General features: G+C 50.0%; 1 pseudogene; it reads right to left on the bottom strand.

Annotated features, from left to right (window-relative positions):
- Positions 1-641: 641 nt before the first annotated feature.
- Positions 642-12,433, bottom strand: part of LOC135516578 (ELKS/Rab6-interacting/CAST family member 1-like) — an 83,366-nt pseudogene continuing 71,574 nt past the window's right edge.

Raw genomic sequence — 12,433 nt, 5'->3', positions numbered from 1 at the left:
TATAGGGGAGTGTTAAGGTGATTTATAATGGAGTATAGGGGCGTGTTTAGGTGATTTATAATGGAGTATAGGGGAGTGTTTAGGTGATTTATAATGGAGTATAGGGGAGTGTTTAGGTGATTTATAATGGAGTATAGGGGAGTGTTTAGGTGATTTATAATGGAGTATAGGGGAGTGTTTAGGTGATTTATAATGGAGTATAGGGGTGTGTTTAGGTGATTTATAATGGAGTATAGGGGAGTGTTTAGGTGATTTATAATGGAGTATAGGGGAGTGTTAAGGTGATTTATAATGGAGTATAGGGGCGTGTTTAGGTGATTTATAATGGAGTATAGGGGAGTGTTAAGGTGATTTATAATGGAGTATAGGGGCGTGTTTAGGTGATTTATAATGGAGTATAGGGGAGTGTTAAGGTGATTTATAATGGAGTATAGGGGCGTGTTAAGGTGATTTATAATGGAGTATAGGGGAGTGTTAAGGTGATTTATAATGGAGTATAGGGGAGTGTTTAGGTGATTTATAATGGAGTATAGGGGAGTGTTTAGGTGATTTATAACGCTGGAGTGATTGTGACCATGACATCACTACTCACGAGCCCAGGTAGTCCCAAACTAGCCCTCCCATTGGCTGAGAGCCAGAAGTCACAGAGGTCGACACCTGCTGAGGCTCATGGGAACGCCACAGGTGGGAGCGAGAGGGGGCTGTCTGAGAGCCAGGTGGACACAGACATAATGGTACACAGACACACACGTGCATTCACAAAGAGCACTACAGCATGAGGACACACGTCTACAGTACTGCCAGTAGTTAAAACAGACAGGAGTGAAGGACTGAGATGGAGGAACCGTAAGAGTTTACAAAGAAAGAAAGAAAGAAAGAAACACAGACAGACAGACAGACAGACAGACAGACAGACAGACAGACAGACAGACAGACAGACAGACCTTATATATTATTGTAGAGAACAGACAGAAAACAGAGGTTATATATTATTGTAGAAAACACACACTCTTACTTCTCCAGTTCATTGATTTTCTTGTCCTTGTCGTTCTTCTCGTTCTCCATCTCTCTGAGGATCTCCAGCAATCGGTCCACCTCCACCTGGGCCTTTCCAGAATCCTCTCTGTGCCGAGTCACTTCCTGTTCCAGAGTAACGATGCGTTCTGACAGCTCCGTGTTGGCCTGGGCCTCCAGCATGGCATTCTGGGCCTGGACAGAGGGGAGGGGTCAGAGGTCAGTGGTTAGAGGTTACGATAAGAGCGCATGGTCACTGATAGTGTGACATCACGCGAGTTTGGATTTTGCCCTGAGGCCAGAGCCCTATACAGCTGTTCTCAAGTCTGTCCTGCCTCCCTCCTCTTTGTTAGTTGGAAGCAGCTCTCAGGCCTCCAACACTGACCCGAGGACAGGGAGGGCCACGCCTCCAACACTGACCTGAGGACAGGGAGGACCACGCCTCCAACACTGACCTGAGGACAGGGAGGACCACGCCTCCAACACTGACCCGAGGACAGGGAGGACCACGCCTCCAACACTGACCTGAGGACAGGGAGGACCACGCCTCCAACACTGACCTGAGGACAGGGAGGACCACGCCTCCAACACTGACCTGAGGACAGGGAGGACCACGCCTCCAACACTGACCCGAGGACAGGGAGGACCACGCCTCCAACACTGACCTGAGGACAGGGAGGACCACGCCTCCAACACTGACCTGAGGACAGGGAGGACCACGCCTCCAACACTGACCTGAGGACAGGGAGGACCACGCCTCCAACACTGACCTCTGGACAGGGAGGACCACGCCTCCAACTTTATGTATGTTTCTCTTTCTTCTCCTACTTTCAGTTCCATGCAGGCCACGCCCACAGGCCACGCCCGCAGGCCACGCCCAAACCCAACAGCGCTAGGGTGGGGGTGAATGGAGACACACACACAGCTCACGACAGCCAGGCACCTGCTCTAACCATGGGAGGGGTGATGAGGGAATAGAAGGGTTAATAGAGGGGGTATAGAGGGGGAATTCGAGGGGGATAGAGGGGGAATAGAGGGGGTATAGAGGGAGAATAGAGGGGGTATAGAGGGGGATAGAGGGGGAATAGAGGGGGTATAGAGGGGGAATTAGAGGGGGGATAGAGGGGGAATAGAGGGGGTATAGAGGGGGAATTAGAGGGGGAAAAGAGGGGGAATTAGAGGGGTAATAGAGGGGGTGAGGGGTGAGAACAAGGGGTACACACGTAAGACCCAGCTGAGCTGGCTACCCTTCCCTCCCCCACCCTCCCCCTCCCCTGCCTTCCCCAGAGGTTAGCTGTCTGTAACGTCAAGGCCCAGTAGGAGAGGAAGAGGCTGGGTGTATGGGGCTGGTTAGGGGGCTGTCTAGGGGGCAGAGAAGAGGCTGGGTGTATGGGGCTGGTTAGGGGGCTGTCTAGGGGGAAGAGAAGAGGCTGGGTGTATGGGGCTGGTTAGGGGGCTGTCTAGGGGGCAGAGAAGAGGCTGGGTGTATGGGGCTGGTTAGGGGGCTGTCTAGGGGGCAGAGAAGAGGCTGGGTGTATGGGGCTGGTTAGGGGCTGTCTAAGGGGCAGAGAAGAGGCTGAGTGTATGGGGCTGGTTAGGGGGCTGTCTAGGGGGCAGAGAAGAGGCTGGGTGTATGGGGCTGGTTAGGGGGCTGTCTAGGGGGCAGAGAAGAGGCTGGGTGTATGGGGCTGGTTAGGGGGCTGTCTAAGGGGCAGAGAAGAGGCTGAGTGTATGGGGCTGGTTAGGGGGCTGTCTAGGGGGCAGAGAAGAGGCTGGGTGTATGGGGCTGGTTAGGGGACTGTCTAAGGGGCAGAGAAGAGGCTGAGTGTATGGGGCTGGTTAGGGGGCTGTCTAGGGGGCAGAGAAGAGGCTGGGTGTATGGGGCTGGTTAGGGGGCTGTCTAGGGGGAAGAGAAGAGGCTGGGTGTATGGTGCTGGTTAGGGGGCTGTCTAGGGTGAAGAGAAGAGGCTGGGTGTATGGTGCTGGTTAGGGGGCTGTCTAGGGGGCAGAGAAGAGGCTGGGTGTATGGGGCTGGTTAGGGGCTGTCTAGGGTGAAGAGAAGAGGCTGGGTGTATGGTGCTGGTTAGGGGCTGTCTAGGGGGCAGAGAAGAGGCTGGGTGTATGGGGCTGGTTAGGGGGCTGTCTAGGGTGAAGAGAAGAGGCTGGGTGTATGGGGCTGGTTAGGGGGCTGTCTAGGGGGCAGAGAAGAGGCTGGGTGTATGGGGCTGGTTAGAGAAGAGGCTGGGTGTATGGGGCTGGTTAGGGGGCTGTCTAGGGGGAAGAGAAGAGGCTGGGTGTATGGGGCTGGTTAGGGGGCTGTCTAGGGGGAAGAGAAGAGGCTGGGTGTATGGGGCTGGTTAGGGGGCTGTCTAGGGGGCAGAGAAGAGGCTGGGTGTATGGGGCTGGTTAGGGGGCTGCCTAGGGGGCAGAGAAGAGGCTGGGTGTATGGGGCTGGTTAGGGGGCTGTCTATGGGGCAGAGAAGAGGCTGGGTGTATGGGGCTGGTTAGGGGGCTGTCTATGGGGCAGAGAAGAGGCTGGGTGTATGGGGCTGGTTAGGGGGCTGTCTATGGGGCAGAGAAGAGGCTGGGTGTATGGTGCTGGTTAGGGGGCTGTCTAGGGGGCAGAGAAGAGGCTGGGTGTATGGGGCTGGTTAGGGGGCTGTCTAGGGGGCAGAGAAGAGGCTGGGTGTATGGGGCTGGTTAGGGGGCTGCCTAGGGGGCAGAGAAGAGGCTGGGTGTATGGGGCTGGTTAGGGGGCTGTCTAAGGGGCAGAGAAGAAGCTGGCTAAGCTGACTTGGGCTGGTTAATGTCCCATGTCTTGGGCCCTCAGGGTTAGCTGTCTGTGGTGTCCAGTCCCAGACCAAGAGGCTGGCAGGGGACAGGGACGTGTCATGGAGGACGTAGTGACAGTCCCAGCACTGTTGAGTGTGTTCCACATGCTGCCACAACCTCAGCTAACCCTGTGACATCAGACCAGGGCTGGGACACGCGCTGAGAAAAGGACTGGGGAAAATGACTACGGTCTCTAATGTGTGTCTGTGTGCGTGCGTGTGTGTGTGTGTGTGTGTGTGTGTGTGTGTGTGTGTGTGTGTGTGTGTGTGTGTGTGTGTGTGTGTGTGCGTGCGTGCGTGCGTGCGTGCGTGCGTGCGTCTGTGTCTGTGTCTGTGTCTGTGTGTGTGTGTGTGTCTGTATGTGTCTGTATGTGTCTGTGTGTGTGTGTGTGTGTGTGTGTGTCTGTATGTACTCCACATAAATCTGCCTGTCTAAGCGTGTCTCCACATACTCCATCCCATTTATTCAAGTCCCATTAATGTCTACTGGCCCTGAGCAGGGAACTAAGTTTAGACACTACAGACTTTAGTTTAAACTTAACTGGTCAGTCTAATGTGAAATCATTAAGTCAATTTCCCCTCACAGTGAACGGAGTCAGTCTGGAGGACAGGGTGAATCAGTCCACAGTAATGTCTGGAATAAAAGTGGTAGTGTTGCTATGACTACTGCAGACAAGGGCATGGAGGGGTGAGAGAAGAGAGAGAGAGAGAGAGAGAGAGAGAGAGAGAGAGAGAGAGAGACAGCCTCTTAGATATGGAGCTGGGAATACAGCTACACCACAGATCCGTCAGGTCAGTCTGGTAGATCAGTCTGGTCAGTCTGGTAGATCAGTCAGGTAGATCCGTCAGGTCAGTCTGGTAGATCAGTCAGGTCAGTCAGTCAGATCAGTCAGGTTAGATCAGTCAGGTCAGTCTGGTAGATCAGTCTGGTAGATCAGTCAGGTCAGTCAGTCAGATCAGTCAGGTTAGATCAGTCAGGTCAGTATGGTAGATCCGTCAGGTCAGTCTGGTAGATCAGTCAGGTAGATCAGAAAGATCAGCCAGGTCAATCATATTTTATATTCCTGTTCTGTGTGTGTGTGTGTGTGTGTGTGTGTGTGTGTGTGTGTGTGTGTGTGTGTGTGTGTGTGTGTGTGTGTGTGTGTGTGTGTGTGTGTGTGTGTGTGTGTGTTCTCAGCTGTAGATGAATATTGCTTTGGGCCCGCTGGTCCATGTTAGTGTTGGAGGGCCAGAGAGGACCATGTACAGAATGTTTGGGTGTCAAACAATACTGATGATGGAAAACAATGCCTGAGTGTGTGTGTGAGTGTGTGTGTGTGTGTGTGTGTGTCACAGACACAAAGTGTGTGTGTTTGATACCATGTATTGGTGTGTGAGAGCATCGATGTGCTCACGTGAGTGTCTCATTGGCAAGTGTGTCGCTGTCTGCTGCTGGGGCGAGGAGTGGAACGAGTGTGTGTGTGACCCTGTCTCCTCTCTCCCACAGGCTGTGCTCTGTGCTGTGCCGCTCCAGCAACACACACACACCCACACCCACACCCACACCCACACCCACACCCACACACACACACACACACACACACACACACACACACACACACACACACACAGAACAGGAATATCTGCTGTCGTTCCCTTTCCCATCCAGAGAATTCCCAGAGTGCTTCCTGACACCTCCTCACACGCCTGTCCGGTCACACACACCAGACACACACACACCAGACACACACACACCAGACACACACACACCAGACACACACACACCAGACACACACACACCAGACACACACACACCAGACACACACACACCAGACACACACACACCAGACACACACACACCAGACACACACACACACACCAGACACACACACACCAGACACACACACACCAGACACACTCATTCCAGACACACACACACACACCAGACACACACACACCAGACACACACACACCAGACACACTCATTCCAGACACACACACACACACCAGACACACACACACCAGACACACACACACCAGACACACACACACCACACACACTCATTCCAGACACACACACACACACCAGACACACTCATTCCAGACACACACACACCAGACACACTCATTCCAGACACACACACACACACACACCAGACACACTCATTCCAGACACACACACACACTGTCAGGTCGCGGCGGCAATGTCTCGTCCAATCTGTGAAAACGTCTGTAAGGCTGTCAGCAACCTGTCACAAACACCCTGGCTCTATACGCAGGCCTGTGTGAACACACACACACACACTACCAGCCAGCCAGCGCTTTCATTGCTCTTGGCAGAGAGAGATGGAGAGAGAGAGACAGAGAGAGAGAGAGAGAGAGAGAGAGAGAGAGAGAGAGAGAGAGAGGGAGAGAGAGACAGAGAGGGAGAGAGAGAGAGAGAGCGTGAGAGAGAGAGAGAGAGAGAGAGAGAGAGACAGAGAGAGACAGAGAGAGAGAAAGAGAGAGACAGAGAGAGAGAAAGAGAGAGAGAGAGAGAGAGAGAGAGAGAGAGAGAGAGGAGGATGACAAGACAGAGAGGTAACAAGGTGTGAAGGAGAGATATGTGAGTAGTGTTTCTAGAGACTTCTTGGTAAGTGATCAAACACTGTGGCAGCTGTAGTGCCCTCAATGTCATCTGAGGTGAAGGAACACGGTACAGTACTGACCACTATACAAGCCCTGGATACAGCTGACTTGTGTTGTTAAACACAGAACAACTCAGGTACAGTCCCACACACAGGCCTTCAGAACATGAACACAGCTGGCATTCCCACCGCGTTGTCAAGGGGCGTGGTCAAGCCCGTGACCTACATCTAAACCAGCGAGGGAGAATCAGACATACCCATCATGCATTAGGATGGCACTGCAGCTAGCGCACTGGGGATAGAAGTCAAGCTAGCTAGATCAATGGATATGATCGGGAACTTGTGCACGCAAACAAACATACACACACCCTCAATCAATCACTGACGAGTGTGCACAGAATGCATACACACACACAGTAAATGTTTTGCTGGTCACACACTGCTGCAGAGGCATTTCACACTACGGTGCACTTACAGGATTGGAGGGATGGTCTGACAAGAGATGAGACTGCTTCAGGGAGGAAAAGAGAGGGAAGGAGAGAGAGGGGGGAGAGAGAGAGCGAGTCAGAGAGAGGAACAGAGAGAGAGTCAGAGAGAGGAACAGAGAGAGGGAGAGTCAGAGAGAGGTACGGAGAGAGTGAGAGAGGGGGAAAGAGGGAGAAAGAGAGAGAGAGTCAGAGAAAGAGAGAGTCAGAGAGAGGAACAGAGAGAGAGAGAGAGAGAGTCAGAGAGAACCCACTGGATTCTCCAATAACATTGAATGAGTTACAGGACAAAATAAAAACCCTCAAACCCAAAAAGGCCTGTGGTGTTGATGGTATCCTCAATGAAATGATCAAATATACAGACAACAAATTCCAATTGGCTATACTAAAACTCTTTAACATCATCCTTAGCTCTGGCATCTTCCCCAATATTTGGAACCAAGGACTGATCACCCCAATCCACAAAAATGGAGACAAATTTGACCCCAATAACTACCGTGGAATATGCGTCAACAGTAACCTTGGGAAAATCCTCTGCATTATCATTAACAGCAGACTCGTACACTTCCTCAATGAAAACAATGTACTGAGCAAATGTCAAATTGGCTTTTTACCAAACTACCGTACAACAGACCATGTATTCACCCTGCACACCCTAATTGACAACCAAATAAACCAAAACAAAGGCAAAGTCTTCTCATGCTTTGTTGATTTCAAAAAAGCCTTCGACTCAATTTGGCATGAGGGTCTGCTATACAAACTGATGGAAAGTGGTGTTGGGGGTAAAACATACGACATCATAAAATCCATGTACACAAACAACAAGTGTGCGGTTAAAATTGGCAAAAAACACACACATTTCTTCACGCAGGGTCGTGGGGTTAGACAGGGATGCAGCTTAAGCCCCACCCTCTTCAACATATATATCAACGAACTGGCGCGGGCACTAGAAAAGTCTGCAGCACCCGGCCTCACCCTACTAGAATCTGAAGTCAAATGTCTGCTGTTTGCTGATGATCTGGTGCTTCTGTCACCAACCAAGGAGGGCCTACAGCAGCACCTAGATCTTATGCACAGATTCTGTCAGACCTGGGCCCTGACAGTAAATCTCAGTAAGACCAAAATTATGGTGTTCCAAAAAGGTCCAGTCACCAGGACCACAAATACAAATTCCATCTAGACACTGTTGCCCTAGAGCACACAAAAAACTATACATACCTTGGCCTAAACATCAGCGCCACAGGTAACTTCCACAAAGCTGTGAACGATCTGAGAGACAAGGCAAGAAGGGCATTCTATGCCATCAAAAGGAACATAAATTTCAACATACCAATTAGGATTTGGCTAAAAATACTTGAATCAGTCATAGAGCCCATTGCCCTTTATGGTTGTGAGGTCTGGGGTCCGCTCACCAACCAAGACTTCACAAAATGGGACAAACACCAAATTGAGACTCTGCACGCAGAATTCTGCAAAAATATCCTCAGTGTACAACGTAGAACACCAAATAATGCATGCAGAGCAGAATTAGGCCGATACCCACTAATTATCAAAATCCAGAAAAGAGCAGTTAAATTCTATAACCACCTAAAAGGAAGCGATTCCCAAACCTTCCACAACAAAGCCATCACCTACAGAGAGATGAACCTGGAGAAGAGTCCCCTAAGCAAGCTGGTCCTGGGGCTCTGTTCACAAACACACCCTACAGAGCCCCATGACAGCAGCACAATTAGACCCAACCAAATCATGAGAAAACAAAAAGATAATTACTTGACACATTGGAAAGAATTAACAAAAAAACAGAGCAAACTAGAATGCTATTTGGCCCTACACAGAGAGTACACAGCGGCAGAATACCTGACCACTGTGACTGACCCAAAATTAAGGAAAGCTTTGACTATGTACAGACTCAGCGAGCATAGCCTTGCTATTGAGAAAGGCCGCCGTAGGCAGACATGGCTCTCAAGAGAAGACAGGCTATGTGCTCACTGCCCACAAAATGAGGTGGAAACTGAGCTGCACTTCCTAACCTCCTGCCCAATGTATGACCATATTAGAGAGACATATTTCCCTCAGATTACACAGATCCACAAAGAATTCGAAAACAAATCCAATTTTGAAAAACTCCCATATCTACTGGGTGAAATTCCACAGTGTGCCATCAGAGCAGCAAGATTTGTGACCTGTTGCCACGAGAAAAGGGCAACCAGTGAAGAACACGCACCATTGTAAATACAACACATATCTATGCTTATTTATTTTATCTTGTGTCCTTTACCATTTGCACATTGTAAAAACACTGTATATATATATAATATGACATTTGAAATGTCTTTATTGTTTTGAAACTTCTGTATGTGTGATGTCTACTGTTAATTTTTATTGTTTATTTCACTTTATATATTATATACCTTACTTGCTTTGGCAATGTTAACACATGTTTCCCATGCCAATAAAGCCCCTTGAATTGAATTGAATTGAATTGAGAGGAGCAGAGAGAGAGAGAGGAACAGAGAGGAACAGAGAGAGAGGGGGGGATAGGGAGAAAGTGAGAGAGTCAGAGAAAGAGAGAGTCAGAGAGAGGAACAGAGAGAGAGAGAGAGAGAGTCAGAGAGAGGAGCAGAGAGAGAGAGAGGAACAGAGAGGAACAGAGAGAGGGGGGGGATAGGGAGAAAGTGAGAGAGTCAGAGAAAGAGTCAGAGAGAGGAACAGAGAGAGAGAGAGATTTGGACATTGTTACAACACTGTTTATATATATATATATATATAATATGACATTTGTAATGTCTTCATTGATTTGAAACTTCTGTATGTGTAATGTTTACTGTTAATTTTTATTGTTTATTTCACTTTTGTATATTATCTACCTCACTTGCTTTGGCAATATTAACACATGTTTCCCCTGCCAATAAAGCCCCTTGAATTGAATTGAGAGAGAGTCAGAGAGGAGAGAGAGGAGAAAGAGAGGAGAGAGAGAGGAGAGAGAGGAGAGGAGAAAGAGAGGAGAGAGAGAGAGGAGAGAGAGGACAGAGAGGAGAGAGGAGAGGGGAGAGAGAGGAGGAGAAAGAGAGGAGAGAGAGAGGAGAGAGGGGAGAGAGGAGAGAGAAGGGTGAGGAGAGAGAGGAGAGAGAGGGGAGAGGAGAGAGAGGGGAGAGAGGAGATAGGGGAGAGGAGAGAGAGGAGAGGAGAGAGAGGAGAGGAGAGAGAGGAGAGGAGAGAGAGAGGAGAGGAGAGAGGGGAGAGGAGAGAGGGGGAGAGAGAGAGAGAGAGAGAGAGAGAGAGAGAGAGAGGGGGGGGAGAGACAGGGGGGAGAGAGGGGGGAGAGAGGACAGAGAGGAGAGGAGGAGAAGAGGAGAAGAGGAGAGGAGGAGAGGAGAAGAGAACAGAAAGAGAAGAGGAGAACAGGAAGAGAAGAGGAGAGGAGAACTGGAAGAGAGGAGAAGAGGAGAGGAAGAGAAGAGGAAAATGGGAGAGAAGAAGTTAACAGGAAGAGAAGAGGAGAGGAGAACAGGAAGAGGAGAGGAGGACAGGAAGAGAAGAGGAGAACAGGAAGAGAAGAGGAGAACAGGAAGAGAAGGAAGAGAGGAGGAGAACAGGAAGAGAAGAGGAGAGCAGGAAGAGAGGAGGAGAAGAGGAGAGGAGAACAGGAAGAGATGAGGAGAACAGGAAGAGAGGAGGAGAACAGGAGAGCAGGAAGAGAAGAGGAGAGGAGAACAGGAGAGCAGGAAGAGAGGAGGAGAACAGGAAGAGAAGAGGAGAACAGGAAGAGAAGAGGAGAACAGGAAGAGAGGAGGAGAACAGGAGAGCAGGAAGAGAAGAGGAGAGGAGAACAGGAGAGCAGGAAGAGAGGAGGAGAACAGGAAGAGAAGAGGAGAGCAGGAAGAGAAGAGGAGAAGAGGAGAGGAGAACAGGAGAGCAGGAAGAGAAGAGGAGAACAGGAAGAGAAGAGGAGAGCAGGAAGAGAAGAGGAGAAGAGGAGAGGAGAACAGGAGAGCAGGAAGAGAGGAGGAGAACAGGAAGAGAAGAGGAGAACAGGAAGAGAAGAGGAGAACAGGAAGAGAGGAGGAGAACAGGAGAGCAGGAAGAGAAGAGGAGAGGAGAACAGGAGAGCAGGAAGAGAGGAGGAGAACAGGAAGAGAAGAGGAGAGCAGGAAGAGAAGAGGAGAAGAGGAGAGGAGAACAGGAAGAGATGAGGAGAACAGGAAGAGAAGAGGAGAACAGGAGAGCAGGAAGAGAGGAGGAGAACAGGAAGAGATGAGGAGAACAGGAGAGCAGGAAGAGAGGAGGAGAACAGGAAGAGAGGAGGAGAAGAGGAGAGGAGAACAGGAAGAGATGAGGAGAACAGGAAGAGAAGAGGAGAACAGGAAGAGAAGAGGAGAGCAGGAAGAGAGGAGGAGAAGAGGAGAGGAGAACAGGAAGAGAAGAGGAGAGCAGGAAGAGAAGAGGAGAGCAGGAAGAGAGGAGGAGAAGAGGAGAGGAGAACAGGAAGAGATGAGGAGAACAGGAAGAGAAGAGGAGAGCAGGAAGAGAAGAGGAGAACAGGAAGAGAAGAGGAGAGCAGGAAGAGAGGAGGAGAAGAGGAAGAGAAGAGGAGAAGAGGAGAGGAGAACAGGAAGAGATGAGGAGAACAGGAAGAGAGGAGGAGAACAGGAAGAGAGGAGGAGAACAGGAAGAGAGGAGGAGAAGAGGAGAGGAGAACAGGAAGAGATGAGGAGAAGAGGAGAGGAGAACAGGAAGAGAAGAGGAGAACAGGAAGAGAAGAGGAGAACAGGAAGAGAAGAGGAGAACAGGAAGAGAAGAGGAGAAGAGGAGAGGAGAACAGGAAGAGAGGAAATGGAAAGGAAGACACAATGACATGAGAAACAGGAAGAGATGAAAGTGAATCAACATGGACACTAAGGACAGGAGGGAGAGTCAGGAGTCTGATCACAGACACCACACACACATTACAGCCTGATTGACAGACAGGCCCAGCATTGAGTGTCATTCCACTGGCAGGATGAGTAGGGGATCTGTCAGTGGCTGTCTTCTCCACTCAACATCACAACGCTGGCTCACACACTGGACAGGTTTCGTAAAGGACTGGGGCCATAGATAAGAACCGGTCTGAGAGCAGTTTGAAGGCTGTGCAGTTGAATGGGGCAGGCTGGTGTGTTCATCTAAGATCTGACTGCGTGACTCGACATGACATAACAGGCAGGATAACTGATTGCACAGGTCTACTGAGAGGCATTATACTGATCCTAATGCTATGACTATAGAGTTGATTGGGACCAGGCTAAGAGCTGACCTGAAAGCAGTCTGAGACCTGTGAGTGAAGTTGAATGGGGTAGAGACATGGTGTAGGGTTAATAGCTGATCTCAGTGGAAGTTCATTGGAAGATTGTAGTAAGAACTGACCTCAGTTCAGTGTAAGGCCATGTCATTGACTGCAACAGGGATGGGGAGTAAGGCCTAGTAAGAACTGATCTCAGTTCAGTGATACAGTAGGTGGTTT

This window comes from Oncorhynchus masou, chromosome 27, assembly GCF_036934945.1.
Source record: "Oncorhynchus masou masou isolate Uvic2021 chromosome 27, UVic_Omas_1.1, whole genome shotgun sequence".
In the NCBI taxonomy this organism is placed as follows: Eukaryota; Metazoa; Chordata; class Actinopteri; order Salmoniformes; family Salmonidae; genus Oncorhynchus; species Oncorhynchus masou.
The sequence above is the reverse complement of the archived record's forward strand: the minus strand, read 5'-3'. Positions and strand labels throughout refer to the sequence as shown.